General features: G+C 42.4%; 1 long non-coding RNA gene across 1 annotated transcript; it reads left to right on the forward strand.

Annotated features, from left to right (window-relative positions):
• Positions 1 to 1082: 1082 nt before the first annotated feature.
• Positions 1083 to 9236, forward strand: LOC142814297 (uncharacterized). Its single transcript, XR_012894910.1, has 2 exons — positions 1083 to 1259; positions 3489 to 9236. It is a non-coding gene; the product is annotated as an uncharacterized LOC142814297 (long non-coding RNA).
• Positions 9237 to 24328: the final 15092 nt, after the last annotated feature.

Below are 24328 nucleotides of genomic sequence, written 5' to 3' on the forward strand. Positions count from 1 at the left end.
GACTAACTTCTTCTCGCACTGTATGATTCGACATGCTTTGCCGCTTTATATCGTCCACATTATATGTGAATAAATGAATGGGCTACTGTCACGATCTACGGACAGCACATATTCATGTGTAGAAGCAATTGAGAGAAAAAAAGCTTGAATTTATTACAAAAAACCCTTGCTCGGTCAAAAGCCGTTCGAGTGCAAGTTGTTTTCACAAGATTATCGAAGACTAGACGTGCTTGGTCCAAAAAGAAAACAATGCACTACCTTCTGCAACCATGCGGGAGCCCGCGGGAAGTGGTTTTTTAGGTGAAGAAATAAAGGTCAGAGAATGGCACGGTCAGTGCACGCAGCGCCTTTGCGAAGCGAAGGGGAGAAGGGTACGAGAGGAGGAAGAGACACGCCTCTCGCCCCCCCCCTACACACACACACACACACACACACACACACACATATATATATATATATATATATATATATATATATATATATATATATATATATATATTGTGGGACACTGCGACCCACGCCGTAAAATTTGTATTTGCTATCTATTCTCTTTGACATCCCCTCGGGGGGGGGGGGGGGGTGTATGAGGTGATCAGCAGGGGGCGCTGCAACCCCCGTCGAGTTAAAAAACTTACGTCGAGTTACAGTGCCCCCTCTCTATTTCTCTATGTACCTATAGGGATTTACATTGCCCCCTAAGTGACCAAGGGTTGCCCCCGCCCCCCTTCCCACGTGGTGGGCACGCCTATGCATAGGCACCATCAATCATTGCAATAAAATTTTGTGTGTAAATGTGTGCGTCAACCATAGTACATTTCGAAGTCAAGAGTATGAGTGTTTTAGGTGATTATTACCGCTGTTCTTCATTTGTTAAAAATGCATTGTACCTGCAAGCGTTTCAAACTTCGCGCGCTAAAGTCACGTGTTAATTTTTTAATTCGTTTTTTCGTGTAAATAAAATTATTTTTCCTGCTTTGTTTTTATGTTATATATATTTCCGTTTACTCTTTATACTTAACCGCATTACTTAAACATTTTATTGCGCCTTTGTACGTCTGCGGAGCTGTAACCCCGAACTTGTTTTGGCGTGCTCGCTGGTCGGGCGCTGCAGCTTGTCGGTTCTGCATCGTTTTTTCTCGTTTTTTGAGGTGTGCTTGCGCGCTGCGTTCGTGTTTTGTGTTCTGCCGGTGCTGCCTATTACGAAGATGAACTCTACTCAAGCGAGGACGTGTGGCGTCGCATTTTGGAACACTCGCCAGGTACGTACCACATTCCTGCTGTCGGCGCTTTGTCAACACCGAGAGCGTGATAACGACGCCATGCTACGTTTTTCGTTACATGTGGGTGATAAGTGAAGTTTTTTAACGTAGCGAACCTGTTTGTGTGTGTCATTTCATCAGGATGAAGGCGTTTTTGTAGGAAGTCAAGCGTGGGCGAGCTTTTTCTTTCGATTCAAGCATGCTTCGGTGTGTGAAGCACATGGCGCGTGCCTGCGCAGTGGGAATTCGGCAGCGGATTTGTGCGAGTTGTGACGGCGCTCGCCTCTGTCGGCACTGGTGTTGGCAGGGAGCCCTGCTCGCGATGGACCAATATTTTGGTTAAATAATTGTTGGGCGAAGACGGCGTTTGTTAGCTGTAAGCGTTGATTACGCCTAGGGCGCGTATGTTTGGATCTCTTAACTTGAGGATTTTTTTTTTTTTGCATGCCTGTTCATATTGTGTGCTACAGGAGTCAACGGGTTCATTTGTTGTACGTTTCATACGTTGTACGTCCAAAGCAGTTTGAAAAGTTTCGTATGTTGTACGCCCTTTTTTTAAACTGCTATCAGAAATTGCTGCGGGCAGCAGAACGTATGCCGGTGTATGCATCCACGCCGGCACGCATCTTTGAACTACCGTGTTATTCGAGTTCGCGTGCAGCATGCTGCCTCGTCTTAGATACGGCTCGCAAGGCTTGCACGTATGTACGCTTACGTGTTTATGCAGTCCGTTTAGTCAAATCTGAGCTTACGTTATACACTCGCAACATAGGTTGTCTGATGCGTTCGGAACCCATGAATTTTGAGCCGTTCGTTAAACTTGAACTGTATTTCCGAACAAAATTTTCATGGCTTATTGGGGCCGAATAACTGTAGCTTAACTGAGCGAGCCCTAATTCGATCAGTAGTTCATGCGGTAGAGCACATTTTATTTTATTCAGCTTGTTTTCGCTATGCTTAGACTTCATTATTTTGTGGTGGTTTATTAAATATTGTATGTGCCTCGCCAAAACTTTGTGTTCAAACTTCGCTAAGCAATTTTACTTGTACGAACAGTAAGAACAGTTTAGACCATCACCTCCAATGGCATTTAATAACAGATGACAAGCTTATGCCGATCTGGTCAGAAACACACATGAAAACATTGAAAAACCGCACATTGGTCTCGAATAAAAGCACAGTCTTTGTCACTTGTGAATAGGGCTTTTGTGTGGGGGCCAAAACGTCATGGTTTCAATTAGGGTCAGCATGTTGTTTTGTCTTCACATCAGATGACAAGCTTCAGTAAATTCTATAGGCATGCGCTACAGTTATAGAAGGGATCTGTGGTGTTTGGAGAAACAAATATATCATTTAATGCTCAAAACTTGCAATAATGTTATACATCATAGTATGCATACATAAGGCATGCACGTGTTGCTGTGAAAATGGAAAATTGGACAGTATGTTCATCTGGAAATCATGAATATAGACTGCATGTTTCCAAGCTGTTGGCATTGACGCAATTACACAACTTCAGAAATCAGTCTCGTCAAACGTTTATTGTGTATTGCTAAATCGTGACCAATGCCTTCCAGTATTCTTGTTACTAGAGATCGTTGCAGAAGCTTGCATGCTTTATTGGGATGGTATTTAGCTCAAGATGGGTGCGTTGTATTAGCACTTCCACATTTTTTCCCATTATTTATTAGACAGCCTGTAATGAGGGGTATGTTAGGGATGAGTGAGGGGCACTGCCTTTTAGCCACCTGGAATCATTAAATTAACAGCCATAATTTAGCAGTTGACAATAGTAATTTAGTGAAACCAATTTTCTTCGTTATCGGCATAATCGTTCTAATGTAGGCAGCCGAAAGAGAGTTGCATTAGTTGTGTTCAAACTAAAATTCGTAATATAACTTTATGTGTTACCTCCAATGGATACTTGATCAAAGTGCATACCGTCATGTACGCACTGCCCTATTATTGAATTGGCATGTATACGCACTATGCCAGAGCGCTATTCAAGTATATTTTGTGACAGATCTGTTATGTGAAAAATGCATATTCTTTCGTAAGGTTGCAGCTATGTTCGCCAAAAACATTGAGGATGTTTTTGTTGTAGCATGTCTGGTTTTCGTACATCCTACTCTTTTAAAACAAAACTTTCCAGATCATTCTAAATTGAGTTCCAAATTCTGCTTCGCTAACAGACACATCAGTAAATTGTTTTTTTTGTTTCTCTCGCAGTCTATACATGCTCGTCGTAGGAAGAGAGTGTAGGAGACGTCTGGACTAGCCCATCATCCAAGGCTGGCTCGTGGAAAATTTGACTGCTGGTGCACATCAGTGGCGCATGGCTTCTGTTTCTTCTAAAAAGCGAGCTGCAGAGAGCCACCTGGTAGCTGTATTCAAGGAGCACAAAGGTTCAGGGTGTTCAAAGTTAACCCTTTTGTTTTTCCTTAAAAGGGAAGTCAGCGCTGTAAGTTATCTATGTAAAGCCACCTCTGCTGATAGCTATGTATCGAGGAGGATGCAATGTGAGACAATAATTATCACTGTCAGCGGTGCCATTAAGTTTTATTAATCAACTTAATAGTGACCACAGCAGGAGATCATGTATGTGTTAAATATTTGAGCCAGTCACATTTCTACATATTGTCACTTGTAAGAATTCTAGCATGCCTGTGCTCAGATATCCTGCTGGAAATTTAGTTGCGGCTTGCATTATTATGTGTGCAGGACAGTGAGCACTAGCACAGATTCTGATTTCATGCATTTAATCTGACCGTCGGTGGAAGGCATGGGCAAACATTAAAATGGTTACTCTTGCTATTCGCTGGCGATAGCAAGAACCGACTGCTCGTTCCGCTATGGAGTGATATTTTGCTAAACCTCACTGCCTTGCATGCGTAATCATAAAAAGCAAAATTAAACTTTCAAACGGGATATCTAGGAGCATAAACATAATCAAAAAAGTTTTCCAAGTGGGACTGTGTAGAAACACGACTGCCTCCAACTTTTTAATGCAAACATACCTGCTTATTTGCGTTACTAAAATTTCAATATTTTTGGTTGATAGGCCAGATGACAGCATTATTTTATTACTTTGTGTCCCCCTGGACACAATCTGCCAAGGTGTTTTTCTGTTCCTAAGGCTAAAATTCAATGTAACTAGGCAGTGCAATTAAGAATGTGTCAGTGCTGCTTACTGAGCTCTTTATTGGATATTTTGTTTTTTCCAAGATCTACTGAGTGTGTTGCTCGCCAGACTTGCATGTCATGTTAATTGATGCCTTATGTGCAATTGGCCATTTAGAAACACTTTTTGTGTTGTGATAAAAAGTAGCACATTAATGATTTTATCTTCAGTGTAACCTTCACTGAATATTCTATTTTAATATATTTTTGTCACTGTAGTTATTTCATTGTCTTTGGGAAGTTCAATTCATAAGTACAATCTAGTGTTTTCCCACTGTCATACTTCATCATACCTAACTTTGCCAATACCAAACCATGTCGGATATTTTACAGTGATACATACTCATGTTTAACATTGTTAATGATAACTGATAGAAGGCATACTAGAATATTGTAACGTGAGTCCTTGGATCGGAGGGTTGAATGGTGAATTTTTTCAGCTACATAGTAATATCTGCTTGCTTTATTTCATGTCAAGTGTAATGAGAATAATATTTACCGAGGTTAACGTGTTAAAACCATGATATAATTATCAGGGACACTGGAGTAGAGGGTTTCAGATATTTTGACCACCTGGGGTTCTTTAAATCCATCCACGTCTAAGCAGACACGTGTCATGCATTTCCTCCTTAATCGAAATTGCAGCCACCACAGCCATGGTTTAATTTTGTGGCCTTCAGTTTAGCAGTCAAGGGTTACTTGAAGCGTATATTAGTTGTGGGCTGTGGTCTCGCTTCCATAATGCATCTTAAGTACAGCAGTTTGGTGCCAACCAGGCATCTCTACTAGTGCACTGGTGTTGTGTTTTTGCATTCGTAATTTACTGCAATATTTAACTATTTTATCAAGATGCATTTCTGAGCAGCTCTGCGAAGTGTGTGCTGGTGCTTATTACATTCCTAATTTTTTGTAAGAGGTAATGATTGTTGCATGTATTCTGAGTTAGATATGAAGTTACGAATTTTCCATCTTTTATACTCTGTAAGAGTGTAAAGCCCAACAAGTCACTCTGTTATACTTTGCATATTGTACATCAGATGGCTAAATTGTGTGTGCAGAGCTTATATAAACAGCCCATAGTGTTTCGAATGCCTTGAAAACTGCCTTAGGATCAGAAAAAACTTGTGAACAGTGGGATAGTCTGGGTGAACAGTGGAAGTTCCTCAGATAGGCTGGCTGATGTTTCGATAGGAGGACTTATGTTCGTCAAAAGTGCCGTTTCTTCTCATCCTTGGCATGTTAGCTTTAAGGGGGTTAGTAGAGATGTCATCTCCTGGTGGTGGTGCGTGTCTTTGTTGGCAATTGCCGCCGGAAAAGAAAAAAAAACTAGAAAGCAAACAAGTGCAGTCCTCATTTCATTTCAAGTTCACTGGTAGCAATTCACAATGTTCTCGGAGGGTAGAGAAAAAAATGGAAGCAAAAAAGAGGAAACACGCAAAGTAGGAGCGGTGTGCTGCCGCTACAGAGGCAAAAAAAGCGAAGAGCTTTAAAGTTTGAAGCCAGCAGACAGTCCCCGCGTTTGGCCATCACAAAGGGTTGCCGACGATAAAGGCCTATGCTGTTCTCGAACATCTATGAATGGGACTCGTAAGAAAGCGGTTACGAAAAGGCGCGAGAGAGAAGCAGGCAGCTACCTTTAAATGCTAAGATTTCAAAGGTAAGCGACAACAGATGTGTTCGGAAGAGAATGTGTTTAATTGGGAAAGTCATTGGTTAAAATATGCTTTCACTATCCCCGTAGGTGGCCCGCTCAACAGAATTGCCTCAAGAATTTGGCGGCATGTTGGCAGAGAAATAGAGAAATTCAGAATGCAAAGGAAATAAGCATCAATGAGAGAAAGGCAGAAAGAAAGGAAAAAATTAAAAAAGGCAGGTTGGAGGTAGATGACACGCTAGTGTTAACAGACGAGGAAAGGAAAAAAGAGACGCAGAGAAATTTGTGGCTTGGCAATGACTTAAGGGTGCACGGTAGTAGTGTTTTTTGAAGCGACAAAAGAAGAAAGAAAGCTTTGGTTGAAAGGTTCTGGCAAATAAAAACTTCGTAGTTGTGTGTGTATAGACACATGTATATCTATATTTATAATTTAAAAAATTTCGAGAGAACATCAATAGTACACTTGTAGTCTAGGAGCGATTCCATGTAATACCGGTTATGTCTATTTGAAGGTTGAACCTTTCTCATTTCTAAATGCTGTCGTAATTATGCTATGGCTTTCGGCGATTCCAAATTGCGACGTGCTACATTGATTCGTGATCGGTGTAGGTGCTTACATTTCTGTATCAAATGTCATTCCATGTATTTCCTCTCTCATGGTGAGCAGAAATTCGTAGAACATAAAGCTATGCTTGGTCGAAATTGTGGCCCTGTTGGTTGAAGTGACTGGCTACTGCTTTTGGTAAATTGTGTTTTGTGTCTGCACAGTGGTCCTTCAGTCTTACGTGAATTGGCTGCCCAGTTTTGCCTATATATTGTCTGCAGGTGGCGCACTTAAGACAGTATATTAGGTTGTTCGAAGTGCAGATGAAGATCGATGAGACCTTGTGAATGTAGTCAAATTTTGTGCTTTTTAAGTTGTTAGCCAGCTATATATTTTTACAGGTGGAGCATCTGGGCCGGCCACAGGGACCAGACGTCCTAGTGTTTGCTTTAAGTTTTGCGGGAATTAGAAATGCGTGGCACGTGGCATTTGCAACGCTAACTTAAAGACATGCTTGTTCACGCAAACTTAGGCTAGGACGTCTGATCCCTGTGGCTGGCCCAGGTGCTCACCCTGCAAATATATACAGCCGGCTACCAACATAAAAAGCACAGCATCTGACTACATTTACAAGGTCACATAGAGCTTCACCTGCACTTTTAAACAACCTAATATACTTTTCTGAGTGTGCCAGCTGTAGAAAACAATATATAGGCGAAAGTGGGCCGCCAAATCACGTAAGACTGAACGGTCACCGTGCAGACACAAAGCACAATTTACCGAAAGTAGTAGCCGGTCACTTCTACCAACAGGACCACACTTTCTAAAAAGCAAAGCTTTATGTTCTACAAAATAATTTCCGGTCACCACGAGAGAATACATGAAATCATAATTTATACACAAATTTATGTCCCTACACCCATCAGGAATCAATGTTGCACGTGGTAATTTGGAATCGCCGAAAGCCATTGCATAATTGCGGCCATATTTAGGGACTAGAAACATTCAACCTTCAAATAGACATAACTGGTATTACATGGAATCACTCCTAACCTACATATTGTAATAATAATATTCACTCTAAATTTTAAAACTTTAATTATAGATATACATGTGTCTATATACACGCAACTATGAAGTTTTTATTTTCCAGAACCTTTCAACCACAGCTTCCTTTCCTCTTTTATCGCTTCAAAAAACACTCCTACCGTGCACCATTAAGTCATTGCCAAGCCACAAATTTCTCTGCGTCTATTTTTCCTTTCCTCGTTTGTTAACGCTAGCGTGTCGCCTATCACTAATCCGCCTTTTTTTTTCATTTTTTCTTTTCTTTTGTGTTTCTCTCGTAGTTGCTTATTCCTTTTGCATTCCGAACTTGCCTATTTCTCTGCCAACATGCCGCCAAATTCTTGAGGCAATTCCGTTGAGCGGGACACTTATGGGGATAGTGAAAGCATATTTTAACCAATGACCTTCCCCAATAAACACGTGGTCTTACAAACACATATGGTGTCGCTTACCTTTGAAATCTTGGCATTTAAAAGTAGCCGCCTGCTTCTCTCTTGCGCCTTTTTGTAACCTCTTTCTTATAAGTCCTATTCATAGATGTTCGAGAACGGCATAGGCCAATCAGCAACCCTTCGTGATGGCCAAACGCGGGGACAGTCTGCTGGTTTCCAACTTTTAACCTCTTTGCTTTTTTCGTGTCTGTAGCGGCCACCCATTGGCAGCACACCGCTCCTACTTTGGGTGTTTCCTTTTTTTTTTCTTTTTTTCTCCACCCTCTGAGAACATTCTGAATCACTGCCACCCAACTTGAAATGAAGCAAGGACTGCACTCCTCTGCTTTATAGTTTTGTTTTTCAGGCTACGATTGCCAACAGGGACACATGCCACCACCAGGAGATGACGTCTTTACTAACCCCCTTGAAACTAATATGCCAATGATGAGAAGGCTAGGCACCTTTGACGAAGATAGGTTCTCCTATCGAAACTTTGGTCAGCCTATCTGAGGCATTTCCACCTGTCGGCCCTCGTTTTGGTTTTGTTGTGAAGAGTGTGTTTTTGAGAAATGGATGCTGTCTCTATTACCTAGAAAGATGCTGAAAAATAAAACTTGCAATTTTAATATGTGGTGAAGCTTCATGGGGTGCGGGCTGATCTGTTAATCATTTTTCTTCGGCCACTGACCTTACCTGTTCGAATATTGGCGGTAAAATGCTCTAACTGTAGTATGTATGAAATATCATAATAACTGTGTTTGCTTTCAGTTGGGAGAAAACCTGTGTTGTGGTACATGTACTTGACATTTATCTTACGCCAATATATGTCTGCTTTTAGGAAGTGGGAAAAGATATTTATCAATAAGTGGAAACGATGTCTGCCAGAGCAGCTCTGTTATTTTTGTATAATCAGAAAGTTTGAAATGAACTAGGTGAGGCTGAACTCGCATGGTTTTGCGATACCAAGTGTAACTGCAAATTAAGTTGCTGAAATATGTATATGTCTGCATCCTGCATGGGAAGTGTGCACTGTTACGGGTAATAATGTTTTTTGAATATAATGTGTTCGTGTGTCTACACAAACGTATGCATACCAAGCACCTTTGCTGTATCGACTCACTGAGCCACCAATTGATATACCCCAGATGTTTATGCTATTTAACACTAAATATTTGTATTTAATTGTATAACTATAGAAGGCAGTCTAAATTTCTATAGTCGGCTTTACAAAGAAGGCTTTGAGAAATATCATTGCATTTCAGTAAGCTTGCTTATACACACACACACACATTTTTTCATCCACTTTTCTTTATTCTTTCTTCTTATTTACATTCTATAGGTTCTAATAACTTCCCCTGTACATTCCTTGGCAATACTGTCTGTTAGATCTCATTAATATATATATATATATATATATATATATATATATATATATATAATGAGATCAAACAGACAATATTGCCAAGGAAAGTATAGGGGAAGTTATTAGACCGAATTGTAATGTAAATGTGAAGAAATGTGGGTGAAAAGATAACTTGCCATGGACAGGAACCGAACCTGCGACCTTTGAATAACGCGTTACACGAAGGTCGCACACCCTTTCAACACCCTCTTAAAGGGTGTTAGCTGAACACCCTACACTAGGGGTGTTCAGCAAAATGTTAGGGTGTTCAACACCCTTCTAAGTAGGGTGTATCTGAAAACACCCATAGGGTGTTCCTCTGGCGACAAGCCAGTTTACACCCTTACGGGTGTAAAAAAATTTACTGTGCACCCGCATACACCTGTTTTTCTTCTAGGCGATTTTAACTACCCGAAAATACACTGGTCACTTCCTTCTTGTTCATTAAGCTCACTTTCAGCCGACTGTTTACATTTCATGGAACTGTGCGAAGACTTTAACCTTACCCAACTCGTAACGCAGCCAACAAGAATGGGCCCCACTTCATCAAATGTTCTTGATCTGATTCTCACCACTGTACCAGACCTTGTCCATTCTATTTCATATATCCCAGGCATAAGTGACCATTGTTTCGTACACTTCAATCTAACAGGTTCTTTAAGGCGTCGGTCAAACAATCGGAAAACAATAAGAGACTATTCACGCGGCGATTATGTCTCAATCAACAGTGAACTCGAATCGAATTTTGAGAGCTTTGCTAATGGCTTCTTTGATCGCAGTGTTCAACAAAACTGGAACTTGTTCAAAATGAAAGTTGAATCTTTAATCACGCGATACATTCCCACAGACGTTATCAAGGGTCGCCAACGCCCCCCTTGGTTCACAACTGACATAAAAAATTGCGGAATAAAAAGAAACAATTGTTCCGTCAGGCAAAGCAGACTAATTCGTTCGCCCGTTGGCACGTGTACAAATCTGTCCTTTCCGAATACGGAGCAGCTATCAAGGAAGCCAAACATGTTTTTCTTAATAATACCCTTCCCTCGATTCTTGTAACCAACCCTTCTAAGTTTTGGAAAATTGTTAAACCTAGGGAAAAGAAAAACACTTCGCTTACGAACTCAGACGGGCAGCCAGTTCGCTGTGAAGAGTGTTGCATTGCATTAAATGATTTTTTGTTACTTCTTTTTCAAGTTGTTCTGCTTCTGCGTTGCCACAAATGCCTAGTCGTGATTTTTTACCCATGTATCCTGTTACTGTTGATGCCGTTGGAGTGCAAAGTTTAATTCACAAGCTTAAGTTATCCTCTTCTTGTGGCGTAGATGAAATCAACTCAAAGTTTCTAAAAAACACTGCATTGTATTCATCAATTTACTTGTCCCTAATCTTTTCGCAATCTATTCAGACCTCCACTTTGCCGCTTGACTGGAAAGTGGGGAAGGTGGTCCCTCTAACCAAGTCTGGTAACACACAGTCTCCTCTCAATTATAGACCACTTTCCCTAACCAGTGTTCCTTGTAAAATGTTAGAACATATAATTTACTCCAACCTTGTCTCATTCCTAGAATCAAACTCTTTTTTTACTCCCTACCAGCACGGATTCCGAAAAAGTTACTCATGTGAAACCCAACTTCTTTATTTTACTAATGACATAGCATCGGCTTTAGATCGCGGCTCACTTGTGCATTGCATTTTTCTTGACTTTCAAAAAGCTTTCGATAAAGTACCTCACCAATTACTCCTCCTGAAAATTAGTGCTTTAAACATTGACTCGAACATTCTTAAATGGATTGAATGCTTTCTGACTAATCGCACTCAGTTTGTAACAACTAATGACTATAACTCACCTCTTTCTAAAGTAACATCCGGCGTACCCCAAGGTTCCGTATTAGGCCCTTTACTTTTCCTTATATATATTAATGATCTACCCGACAGCATTCACTCCACTATAAGGCTATTTGCAGACGATTGTGTAATTTACCGCGAAATAAACAATGAATCAGATAACCAATTTCTACAGTCAGACCTTGACACTGTCTCAAGCTGGTGCAATAAATGGCTTATGACTCTCAACTCTAACAAATCTAAATGCATGTCAATAACCCTGCGATCTATTTCTCCCCCCTGTACCTACAGAATTAACGCAGTTCCCCTCCAGCATGTCTCTTCATATAAGTACCTCGGCGTTTACATTACCAACAATCTATCTTGGCACACGCATGTTACCTACATCTGTAATAACGCTAACCGAACGCTAGGATACTTACGCCGCAACTTTTCTCGCGCTCCGCTGTCCCTCAAAATTCTACTATACCGATCACTAATTCGCCCAAAGCTTGAGTACGCGTCCGCTATATGGGATCCCGTGCAGCAAAATTTAATCAACGCGTTAGAATCTGTTCAGAACCGCTCAGCTCGGTTCATTTGTTCTAATTATTCCCGTACTGCTAGCATATCAGAAATCAAATCTAACCTTGACCTGCCCAATTTAACTATCCGGAGGAAACTGGTGCGACTGCATTTTTTTCATAAGATATTTTTTCACAATCTATCAATGAAGCGAGACCTCATTTCACAACCGTCATATCACTCATCGCCCATTGATAACCAGCATAAGGTTGCCATTCCGTTTTGCCGCACCAAATTCTTTTCAGCAGCCTTCTTACCGAAAACAGCCGCCGATTAGAACCACCTTCCCTCTTCCGTTGTAACAATAACAGACCCTTTGTTATTCGAGACTGCAATTTCTCAGCAATGTTTGTAACTATACCACAGTTTCCATTATCTTTGTCTTGTATGTGCTTGAATTCTTACTTATACATTTTAGTTCATTTATGTTACCTTCGTGATTTGCGCATCTGACACTTGTTTCTTTTCTTTGTCTTTTCTTGTCCTTATTCCTTTGTGTGTTATAAAATGTTGTACCCACCCCCTCTGTGATGCCCTACGGGCCCTGAGGGTATTCTAATAAATAAAAAAAATAAATAAGAGCGATTAGGTGTCGTTTTTCTTTCCAGCGGGTATTTTATTGTTGCTACAACGAATACGTAAATCTAGGCTGACTCCCAAGGTGACACTCAGGAGCGTAGAATATCTCATATTTTATTTCGTAGATCTCCAAACACCATTCTCGTCATTTATTTCAGCCTGATCTGCTTTTAGTATTTTTAAGACATTTCTGTAGCCTAGAAAAAGACCAGCAAGAAGAAAAATAAAAAAGGTTGTATCCTATATGGCTGAACCTAAAGGTACTGTAAATTGAACTCATGGACGCTGTGCCGAAATGAAGAGTTATATACAGCAAGTGCGATAAGCAGTCTCTTGCATTGCGGCGCAAGACTAGCATACGGGTAAGCAATGCAATAAATAACTCTTTCTTTTTTCGTCCTACAATACCACGGCGAGGGTGTGAAACTTCGTGCTTTTAATAAAAGAATTACCGTGCAGCTCTATGCGTTTTGGCGCTTGTTCACTTAATTAACGAGTAGTGCCACGTTCGCAGAGACTATGAAAACGCCCAGTATTCAGGCTTTGCACTAGAGACGAAGAATTGTCAACATGTAAAGTTTGAAACTGACGCGGTGATTTGCAGTTTTTTTTTTTGTGTCCGGGCTCTATAGCCTAAACTAAGGTCTTTATTTTCTGCATGCAGACTGAAATATGGTTTCCCAATAAAAAAATACACCCTTGCTTCCCCAAATTAGTCTTTCGTTTTTGAGAAAATCCCGCACTTTTGCAAGAATCGAAATGACTCAAAACGTTAAGATTAAGAAATTACACTGTCGAGGAGAATATATGAAATGTGTTAGTGCATATGCTGGCCGTAGAAAAGTAAGCTATGCGTGTGGACAGTTTATGACAGTGTGAATTGCTGCAAGCAAATTGTTCATTGGCATAATATTTCAACTGGTTTCAGTGTGTTATTATGTTTTATTTCGGATTGTTCATTTTTGGGTACCTTTCAGTATTCTTTTTTTTTTTTTGCTGCTGAACCTATTGACATGGAGTAGCCGAGGCATTACGGACCTCAACTTCTCCACAGCAAACCAGTTAGAACAGAACAGAACAAAACAGAGGAGAATAAACGAACGCACGCTTTGAATTAGTGTCATAAATACAAATCAGTGCGTTGCTATTGATCGTTAGGTAACATAAGCTCGTTCAGTGGGCAAGCCATGAGGACCGATCATACTTTAAAGTAGACAAAAAAAACTAACGCCTTCAATTGAAATTCCCTCATTGATGCACCCTAGGGTTAATTTAGTTGAATCGTTTCTAATTGATGAACATTTTGCCCACTATAGTTTTTGCCAAGCCAAAATTGGACTTGCTGTGAACCGATGACTGCGATAACAGCCTTACCTGCTGGGGGTACTAAGCCTCTTCGGTGACCTGGATGAACCTTTTCAACATGTCCCACACACTCCCTCTCTCTGCTCAGTGATGTCAGCAGGTCATCTAGAACTCTGTGCAGCCTAACATCAATATACCTCTATGCGTGCAGCTCTATGACAGTAAAGTAACCGGCCTGTCGCAACTCTAGTAAAATATTCGGCAGTGATCACTGCATTCTGGAAATTACCATTTCTTTACTAAATTGATTAGGAGTCGCGGGCGTCGGTACTCCCAATTACCACTAAAACTAACAGATGAGGACGTATTTCACAGGGTTCCAAAAGAAATAAAAAAGTTGACCATTGGGATCTTTCTCTCGTCACAACACATGGACAAATCACCAAAACAGTTCATCGCTACAATGACTACTTACAAATTGACCAAAACCTTGTAGCGTTTCAGACAAAATGCATGCGTCAATTAAGAGACATGAACGCGAAAAAACTACATAAACGTCTGAAATACAGCGTAGAAAGATCATGCGAGAAGCGCAATATTTCGCGGACAGGTTGGCCACCGACAGTTAGGTGGATATTTGTGAGCAACCAGGTAACAACTTACGCATGAGCAGAACATGGGCTCTTTTTCGTAACTTGCCTTGTGTGAGTAATCTCTAGAACAGGTAGTGATAGTGGTCTTATCTAGCTGCCCAAATCAAAGGTATACCTGTAAAGAATGGAATGACATTAAGTTTACGTCTGTGACTTGACCTCATAAAGCGGCAAACATAAAATAGACAGCATTATATATATATATATATATATATATATATATATATATATATATATATATATATATTCATAGGAAGATTGATAAGCAGACAACACAAGTCTTGTCCTCTACCTTGCACTTGAGCGATGAGAATTTTACGAGCATACTACGAAGAGTGACCTGAAAGAGACTTACAGTCACTTAGAATTCTAGAAACTTGAAATTTGTGAATAATGAAAGTATTATCAAGAGAAAAACACATCAAACGACTAGACTTGCTTTATTGTTTGAAGCAGGTGAAGGGCAGAGAAAGAAATAGTAGAGGCGCAACACGTGTTCGTGGGCGATATATAAATGCGTGGGAATGTCAAGGGAAGGGGCAATAACTCATTTCAAACGAAGATGACATTGGTTCTTTTCGTTAAACATTCAATGTAGTACCGGAAAATGTCGACGAGTTTTATCTGTAACATATGAGTCATCAGACGAAAACAGACGTGTAGGGGAAGATGAAGTCATGAAGCCTTGTTAAGTCTTACAACGATGGAACGTCGCTGGAGCAATGTTTTAACCATAGGACTATTTTCCCTTCATGACAGCCTTGACGAATGCAAGTTCACCCATCGAGACGTCGACTTCTGTGGGATTTCTTGTTCGACAGGTTATTATCTCTCCAAAGAGAAGTCTGGACGACAAACTACAAAGACAGATGATCTTTCTGATTCGTGCCGCATAGTTACGCAAAAATGTCACTTTTAGTTACGTAAAACCACTTCAATGTTGATGACTGTTCAGCTAAATTGAATGCCGAAAGGCAGTGAAGTAGTTTCCTTATTTATGCGTAAAATAGTAGATCTCTTGCGTAACAAAGAGTTCAAGGTTTTGCTTGCTGATATAAAAAAACGTGATAAATAAGGGAAGATGTATCTAAAGAAAGCATGAAGGACTGCGTTCCAACCTTTAGCATGTTTGACCTCAGACTTCAACCACCGCTCAAGGGCTTGGTAGTGTTTGAAATCGCTGCAACATACTACGTAAACTTCCCCTAAGAGAGTTTTCTCGAAGGCGAAGAAGATGCTAAGAGAGAGAGAGTCAGAGACAGTAACGCATTCTCGAAGGCGAGGAAGGGGCTAAGAGAGAGAGAGAGAAATAGTCAGAGACAGCAACGCATTTCGTCGGGTGCCAATCGATGTTTACGGTCGCCGTTGGGAAACAGCTTGCGTGATATAATTAGTATCACCGCGAACGTGCAGCCTTCCTCACATTCCACTGTCTCCGACTTAGGTTATTTAAGGCCTTCGAACTATGGTCGAATTCTTGAGAGGGTCTCCGCGAAATGGGCTCGTAAGACGCCCATTCGGGAGACCCTCTCAAAAAAGATAGGTGTAGCATTAATGCCTAGTTCACACTGAAACATCCGCTTTCTACAGCGACCGAAATTCCTCTGCCGCCGAAACGCAGCGTCGTTCACACTGGACGCGCCCCGCGCCGCCGAATATGCCATCTACAATGGGGCGAACGCGGGATGGATGCGCTGTCACCTGGTTGTTGTCGCGGCTCGCAAACGCTACTAGGCTATCCGGTGGTGTCTACTTCGACGATTGTCGTACGCAAGAAGCAAGAAAAGACAGTACTGCTTACTTTGCTGGCAAGTGACTTTCTTCAATTCAAGTTCAATTCCGCAATTCAATCCTGATAATGCGCGACAGCTTGAAGACATGGTTGTCTATAGCGGTACTACTGAATGTCTTGGCTGCGGCATCAGGCACTTACTTTTCGCAAATTATGTTGCAAATTGATGTCGATATTTTACTTGCTGTTTTTATTTTTGCAATAAGACACCAAAATTACGTCAACTGTTCAGATGATTGGACTGTTGCAAGTTGGTGATGATGAATAAAGTGTAGAACAGGGTGAAAGCGTTGGCTGAATTAAATCAATCTTCATAAGAGATAAGTAGTTGCTCGCATGGCAGCCACCACATCTATCAGTTGTATTTATACAATTATGAATGAGAAGCGTAATGTGAGGATGAATGGCAATCAGGAAACTGCTTTGCAAATAGCGAAAGGATTGTTCAACCAAAGGAAGTTGATAAAGCTCTGCGATTTATAGGAACCACCGGAGAGAAATCACGAGTTTTCCCGTGCGGCTTCATAGGAGAAATATACCATCAATGTCAATACGACAAACAATGTCACGAGGTGTCACGACAGCAATGTGATACAATGTAAAAAAAGCTTCAGCTCAAGAAACATGAACGTAAAGTAAAATAAAAATAAACATAAAGAAGAGAGACATTTACAACTAATGAGGAGCCCCTTATTAGGGCTCTTATGACTCTTATAGATGTCATCTGTCCAGAGCAAGTCCAATTTCAGCCCATTGAGCACTTTCCGCACGCTTCGCTCACTTTTTTTTTACCGCTGCTTCGTATTTCCCTGTTCCAGGGACGCAGCGCTTCGCGAGGAACGAATCTATTTTCTGGTCAACTCCTTTGCTTGTTCACATCATTCGTCCTAATTTTTCATATGCTTCTTAGGAGATGCAAATGGCACCGTGTTCATTTTCATTTCAATGCGGTGCCCTAAGTCGCCCATCTAAGTACGTGCAAATGCCGGCCAGAACAGTACCTTAGTGACAACATTGTTTCTTCGTAATATTTAAGGACGAATAAGGTTGAGTTCGGGAATCCGGCTAGTCTTGAAAAATGTCTGTGAGACTGGTTGGCAGTGTCTTGTCATATTTTGTTCAAATATTTTAATGAGTGCACTTTTTCATTCGCTTGCCTACTTTGATAATGATATTCCATGGGTGTAAATCTAAAGTATTCAGTTCACTTTTAATCAAATCAGCGGAACGAGAATACTCTACTTTACGAAAGAAATTTGAAATACGTGTAATGATAGTGTCGATAAGCCCAACAATAATTTCTCGAATTGTGTAATAAACATAACCTTCTACTGACATGCCACTTGCCTTAGATGTAGATGACTCTGACTATCGCAATCGGCTAAAACATTCTCTCACAAACACTGCTAACGTGACGGCGTTTTGCAAGGACGGCTTTTGATAGCTGCAAAGTGATTTTTTTAACACAATTATATATTGTCGATCAAAACCGAGAGAATCAGCGCCTGTATGAGTTGTTCGCACACGTAGAATAGCAAAAACTGCTGCTGCTGCAAAAAAAATGCAAACAAGACATTTGTGTAGCGTAGTAGTGCCGTAATCTCAACTGCCTGTGCTCTGAAGAACACCACGAAGGAAATAAAATGCACGAATAAATTTAGCCCGCAGAGGGTTGGGGTGTGACCCGCATGCACATCTTACTGGCTGCGCTTGCCAGGGGGCGGGCGTTCAAGGTTGCATTTGAGCTCTCTTTGCATCGGCAGTCGCATCAGCAGTCGCATCTGCAACCAGAACAGGGTTCCCCTACGGTGACCGGGAAAGCGGCTTTTGTCATGAAACCCCCGTCGCCACGTTTCCACAATCTCCTCCTACTGAATGGCACGGCTTTCTCACTCTTTCCACATTTACTCGTACTCGCTTCCTTCTGGACATTACTCCCGCGTTTGTGATTGTCTCTTTGGATCCTCATTCTGAACCTGCCTGTACCGACGGCAGAGTGGGTAACAGGAATTACGCGTGTATTGATTTTGCAATCACGAATAGTTGCACAGGCGAATGTTCACACTTAGAGCCGCCGTCCAAAAGAAGCATTGAGTGTATACGTGTTGTAAGCATATTTGATTGGCGATTTTGTGCTGTTTTTCTAGTTAAAATTACCACCCAAGAACTCGTTACCCCCTAGCTCCTCCAGAAAAAAGAACAGATAATTCTCACTTTCGAGGCATATATAAATAAAAGCGTGTACCGTCTGCCGACTGCAATGATCTTAGTTGTTCAGCGATAGAGGGTAGATTAGCGCTGGCAAAACTTTCTATAATTCAATGCCTCTTTACGAAATTCATGCCTGAGCCAGCGCTAATGCAGTTTATTTTATCATGCGCCTATTATACTACTAATCAGTGAATCCCTGCGAAAACGATAGGAAAATAGTCTTTGAAACTTTGTTACCTTGCAATACTCCCGGCATTGCAAAACGCCATCGAGGTCACTTAAAAGCGGAATAACTGCTTGGTCTCCCAAAGCCACCAGCGTCTCCTGAGCTGATGAGTCCGCGTGTATATACACATGGTTCTTCCAATTTAAGGAAAACTTAGAGGAAATGCAACAAATTAGGTAAATTAAACTGTGTATAACAGAGGATTCTTCACTAGGAAGTGCGAGAATTTACAGTGCATTTTTTTGTAATGAAACTTACATGAACAATTTAGTGCGTCTTTAAGTACCATTTGGATTCCCACATAAAAATTGCTTGGAACTTGAAGAGAGCATAATATCCTGAGAATCGTGGCCATATAGGCGATGTTAGTTTTATGTCATGCGACTTGAAATTATATGTGTGACTGCAAACTATAAAAATCTTTGTTGCGTCTGATATAACAGACGGAAAAACTCGACATTGTTGAGAATATTGTAAAGAATGTCTCAACTCCAGAGACAGATGAGTAATGGTTGGGATTAAGGAAATCACAAACGCAAATGCGCATAGCAGGTGCAAAAAAGGTTTATCATTCAGTTTGAAGTGACACTTTGACTTCAGTACTTTGTTGTACTTTGGTAAATTACATTAATGATTACTTTACTAGAGAAAGAAAACAGACGAATATGTGTGAAAGTTAAGATGCATAAAAATAATGTGCAACAGTCTTGGATGAAACCAACGCTTTGCGATAGGTGAAGAGACGCTGGAAATAAAAAAAAATTATGTCTACTCCAGACAGGTAGCAACCGCAGAGCCGAACCATCGGAGCAATATAACTAGAAGAATAAGAAAGGAGTGGATCACATTCGACAAGCATTCTCAAATCATGAATGGTAAACTACCACTAAACCTCAAGAGGAAGGTGTAGAAAAGCTGCATCTTGCCGGTGCTTACCAATGAAGCAGAAACCTAGAGGCTTACGAAAAGGGTTAAGCTTAATTTAGGGACTACGTGGTGAGCGATGGAAAGGAAAAAGATAGGTGTAGCATTAATGCCTAGTTCACACTGAAACATCCGCTTTCTACAGCGACCGAAATTCCTCTGCCGCCGAAACGCAGCGTCGTTCACACTGGACGCGCCCCGCGCCGCCGAATATGCCATCTACGATGGGGCGAACGCGGAATGGATGCGCTGTCACCTGGTTGTTGTCGCGGCTCGCAAACGCTACTAGGCTATCCGGTGGTGTCTACTTCGACGATTGTCGTACGCAAGAAGCAAGAAAAGACAGTACTGCTTACTTTGCTGGCAAGTGGCTGTCTTGTAATGCACGAATAGCAGGAAAACCACTGACGCCAGTGGCGTTGGTGGGTTCGTTCTGCCCTGCACGAACGCAACAAGCTCGGTCACCTCTTTCATGAAATACGGAGGCGAATTAGACACAGAGTAGGTTAAACTCCCGTTCGTTTCAACATTCAGTTACGTGCACTGCGGCTAAACAAGTGAGTAGGGTTTGGCCGCCATTTTAGAGGCGAAGCTCCTTATAGCGGCACCCATTCGTCCCCCGTAGTATGTAACAAGTATAACATTTTCACCTCCAAGGTGGTGACAGTGAGGGACTTCTTCTGTACGTTGTTGAACAATAAAAAATAGTGCTCAATGTTTGCGAGTCAATGGCTGCTAATGGGGAATGAGAGACAGGAGCATTCGGCTTTTAGTTAACGCGCAGGCTGCGATCATCATTAGCAGCCATTGGCATGTACATTGAGCACTATATGACAAGAAAGGGTTGCTACGTTATACTCGCTGGATGTAACCTCCTTAGCTTTAGAAAGGTTTAGCGAGCGTTGAGCCGCAGTGCTATGAATGAACTCGAGGTGGTTAAAAATGGGAAGTAGATACGAAGCGCAAGCCGTAAGAAAGTAAAAGCCGAATTCTTCGCCTCTCATTTCCCATTAGCAGCCATTCGCATGTACATTGAGCACTCTCTGACTGAAAACGTTTGCTACGTCATACTCGCTGGGCGTAACCTCCTTGGTTTTCGAAAGGTTTAGCGAGCGTTCGGCCGCAGTGCCATGATTACAGTGAACTAGTATATACCATGAACTCGAGGTGGTTAAACGTGGGAAGTGGACCCGAAGCGCAAGCCGTAAGAAAGTGTGCGTGTGGCACATCTCGTTTAGTCCTTGGAATGTCCGTTGGATGGCGGTGCTTCTATATGGGGAATATATGATGAAAAGATGCGAGATGGTGGTACTTGGAGTGTTGAATAGATGGACGAACGGACACATAGACAAATGCATAGATGGACGCATGAACGGACGCAGGGGCGGCTGCATGGACGAACGCAGGGACGGACGCACGAACAGAAGCACGCACGGACGGGCTGATGGACGCATGGACGGTCACACTGACGGACGCATGGACGGACGGAAGAAAGGACGAATGGACGGACGAATTCTTCGCCCCACTCTCCATCATTCACTACGTGGATATGCTGGCATTTTTTTTCAATATTCCTTGACTAGCGCTCCTATTGGTCCGCGGTGACCGATTCGGCGGCAGACGCCGCAAAAATCGGTCCGAGAGCGATCGGCGCGGAGAGGGCCCTTTCGGCGGATCTCGCCGCCACCGAACCGGATTCGGAGCACTTTCGGCGGCTGGAATGCTCAGTGTGAACGCGGCCTAACAGACAAGCAGAGAGCAGAGTGGGTCGGGGAACAAACCATAGTTAAGAATATCACAGTTGAAATCAAGAAGAAAAAAATGGACATGGGCTGGGCAGTAAGGGTGAGTGACTGGATTCCCAGATAATGCAAACGCACGAAAGGGAGACAGGAAGTTAGGTGGGCCGATGAGATTAGGAAATTCGCAGGTATAACGTGGCAGCAAAAAGCGCCACACCGGCTTCATTGCCGGATCGTGGGTGACGCCTTGGCCCTGCAGTAAACGTACTCAGGCTGCTGATATGAGTAAAAAGAGGTTCTTGGATGTAAAAAAAAAATCAAGGTTAGTAATAAAATATGGAGCTTCATTAAATCACGATATGCAATTGAATGCTATCGAACTTATTTCTCAATAATATTGTGCCTAACAAAAAAACGAGCCCTTAAACAGTATAGTTTCTCTATTCAAAAAGGGACATTCTTCAGGAACAAATGAGGACAACTCATTCATTTATTTTGTTTCCAGCAAGAAAATCGCATTCGTAAGAAAATTTGTGTCATTGTTCAGAAGCCGAAAAACGACGGTTTTATCAATTTCAACCTAAAAAAATTTGGTATTGTCAGACGAAAAGGGGCGAAATGCTAGAAGTGTGTTCACAAACACACTAAAAAGAACAGAGGAAACAGTAAATGTTAAACGCAAGTAACATATATCAATGCAATCTACACCGAGAAATAGCAGTAGCAGGAGTTTTTATTGGATGTCTTGATTATTATCAAGACATACAATAAAAACTCGTTACTATTGAAATAGTTACCAATAATCAAATGAGAACGTCGAAAAACTCGTTACCATTGAAATATTTAGCAAATTGTTGAAGCGCAGCCCAAGAGTGCAGTAAAATTAGCAGAAGAGTGGACACAAAAATTGATCTCAACAAAAGCTGTGCCAGCAGACCTCAAAGCGCATTGAAAGATTTATCATGCAAACAGTGATTTGTTTGATGGCAAAGGCAACCTTCTTGCTCTCACTAGAATTTTTCGCAGAGGGCAATCTAAATGACTTCATTGCGATGCTGTTGATACACCGTCGGCTCATCTCGTAACCCCACAAAGCTGTTAAAAACTGTGCTTTTAATGCAATCGCATTAAAGAGCTCGTTTCGGGTAAATTTCGGCGTCAAGTTACTGGTGTGAGCAAAAATAATCTTATGCATGAGCGAGAAATCGAGAACGATGCAAATAAAATAAATGATGAAAAAATCCTGGGCGACAGTGGGGACCCAGCCTAAGTCGTTTGTGTCCGAGTGGCGATAGATCTCGGGTGGTTTGCGTGGCAAGTGTATACGTTCTACCACACCGTCATGTGTGTGCTTTTGAATAGAGTAAAAAGAACCTTCCTCTGCTTGGAATTACAATGAAAGTAGCTTTCATGTTTTACAGATACACGCGTCCTTTTTTCACAAGCGTTCATTACCAATCACAAGCGTTCATTACCAGTAGGCGTCAGAAGATGTGATTAACATATTGTTCACATGGTTTAAGGTCAGTCAGGCACTACAAAAGGCATACTCAATACTGCCACCTTAGGGCCACGTAGTGGGTGCATAGCAAGCTCGAAAAAGTTTCATACACTAAGTGGGGGAGAGACACTGGCGGCGGCGAGTCAAGACGTGCTCGCGTCGGCGAGTCAAGACGTGCTCGCGTCGGCTCCCGGATTTTGCCAACTTTTCTAGCATTCTGTCGTCGAGTATCCATATTTATTTGTGCAAATCTTTTCCGCGAAGTTCTAAGGACCACGCGGACACCCTTTTTTGCCACAGTGAGTGATTTTAGATGCGGAGCACCTTATACTCGCGCCTTGTAGTGCGCCGTCCGCGCCGTCCGCGCCGTCCGCACCGCTTCTCGAACATTCGACAGCTGACGCGCGCGCATGCGCCGTCGCGCCGTCGCCCACTCTTCCACCATCTGTGCATCCCTTCCTCCTCTACACACCGCGCGCGCTTCACTCCTCCACCATCTGTGCACCCTTCCTCCTCTACACACCGCGTTCGACATCTACAATTCTCCTGATTCTCCAGTGGACGCGCATGTGGCGTCGCGCTTCGAGAACATTCAACAGCTGACAGTGCATGCGCTGTCGTGCTGTATATATACTCAAGGTCGGCGCTCGCTCGCTCAGTTGCCGCTCGTCGGTTGGTTTGTACGGCGCGTCGACGTCCAAGGTCGCGGTGAAATGAATTCCAACGAATCCACAAACACAATGATCGACGTCCCTTCGACCAGCGCCGCCCTTTCGCATACGTGTGTACGTGTTCACTCATTTAACACCCCCTCCTACAACCACGTTAACCAATTTAGCCATCGACCCAAGTAAGTCGCAATTTAACACCCCATTTCACAACCACGTTAACCAAATTAGCCATCGACCCAAGTAAGTCGCACTTTAACACCCCGTTAACCAATTATATGGTCCGCATCCTCCTCAGTGTTCTCCCGAGGGAAGCTGCGGGCAGTTTTTTTCACCATTTTACGGACATTTGTGTGCCTTCGTCGGCGGCGTCTCACCTAACGAGCACTTCGGAGACCAGGCCTAGGCCTAGCTCATCTAGGCCACCCAGCCGGCCTCAGGGGTGGCTCGGCGCCACTCGTCCGTTACCATGATGGAATATCGAGTAGAGGGAGAAAACATTTCTCCGGAGGAAGTCACTCAAGACCAGGGATGGCAAACTGCGGGCGCCAGAAGAGTTAACGCCAAATTGCAGGGAGGTGGCCCTAACGCCGCGGCAACGCTTTCGGCGTCCCGTGGCGACAAGCATAGCGGCGCAGCGCTGAAGTCCAAGATTATTAGGGCAGGCCGAATGCCGGTTCTTCCCGAAGAAGACACCAAAATCGTCATTCGACCAAGAGGTGGACTGAATATCTCCAAAATTGCAGCGGCTGCGGTGGCTGACGCTATACTTGCAGC

Source organism: Rhipicephalus microplus, chromosome 4 (genome assembly GCF_043290135.1).
Source record: "Rhipicephalus microplus isolate Deutch F79 chromosome 4, USDA_Rmic, whole genome shotgun sequence".
In the NCBI taxonomy this organism is placed as follows: Eukaryota; Metazoa; Arthropoda; class Arachnida; order Ixodida; family Ixodidae; genus Rhipicephalus; species Rhipicephalus microplus.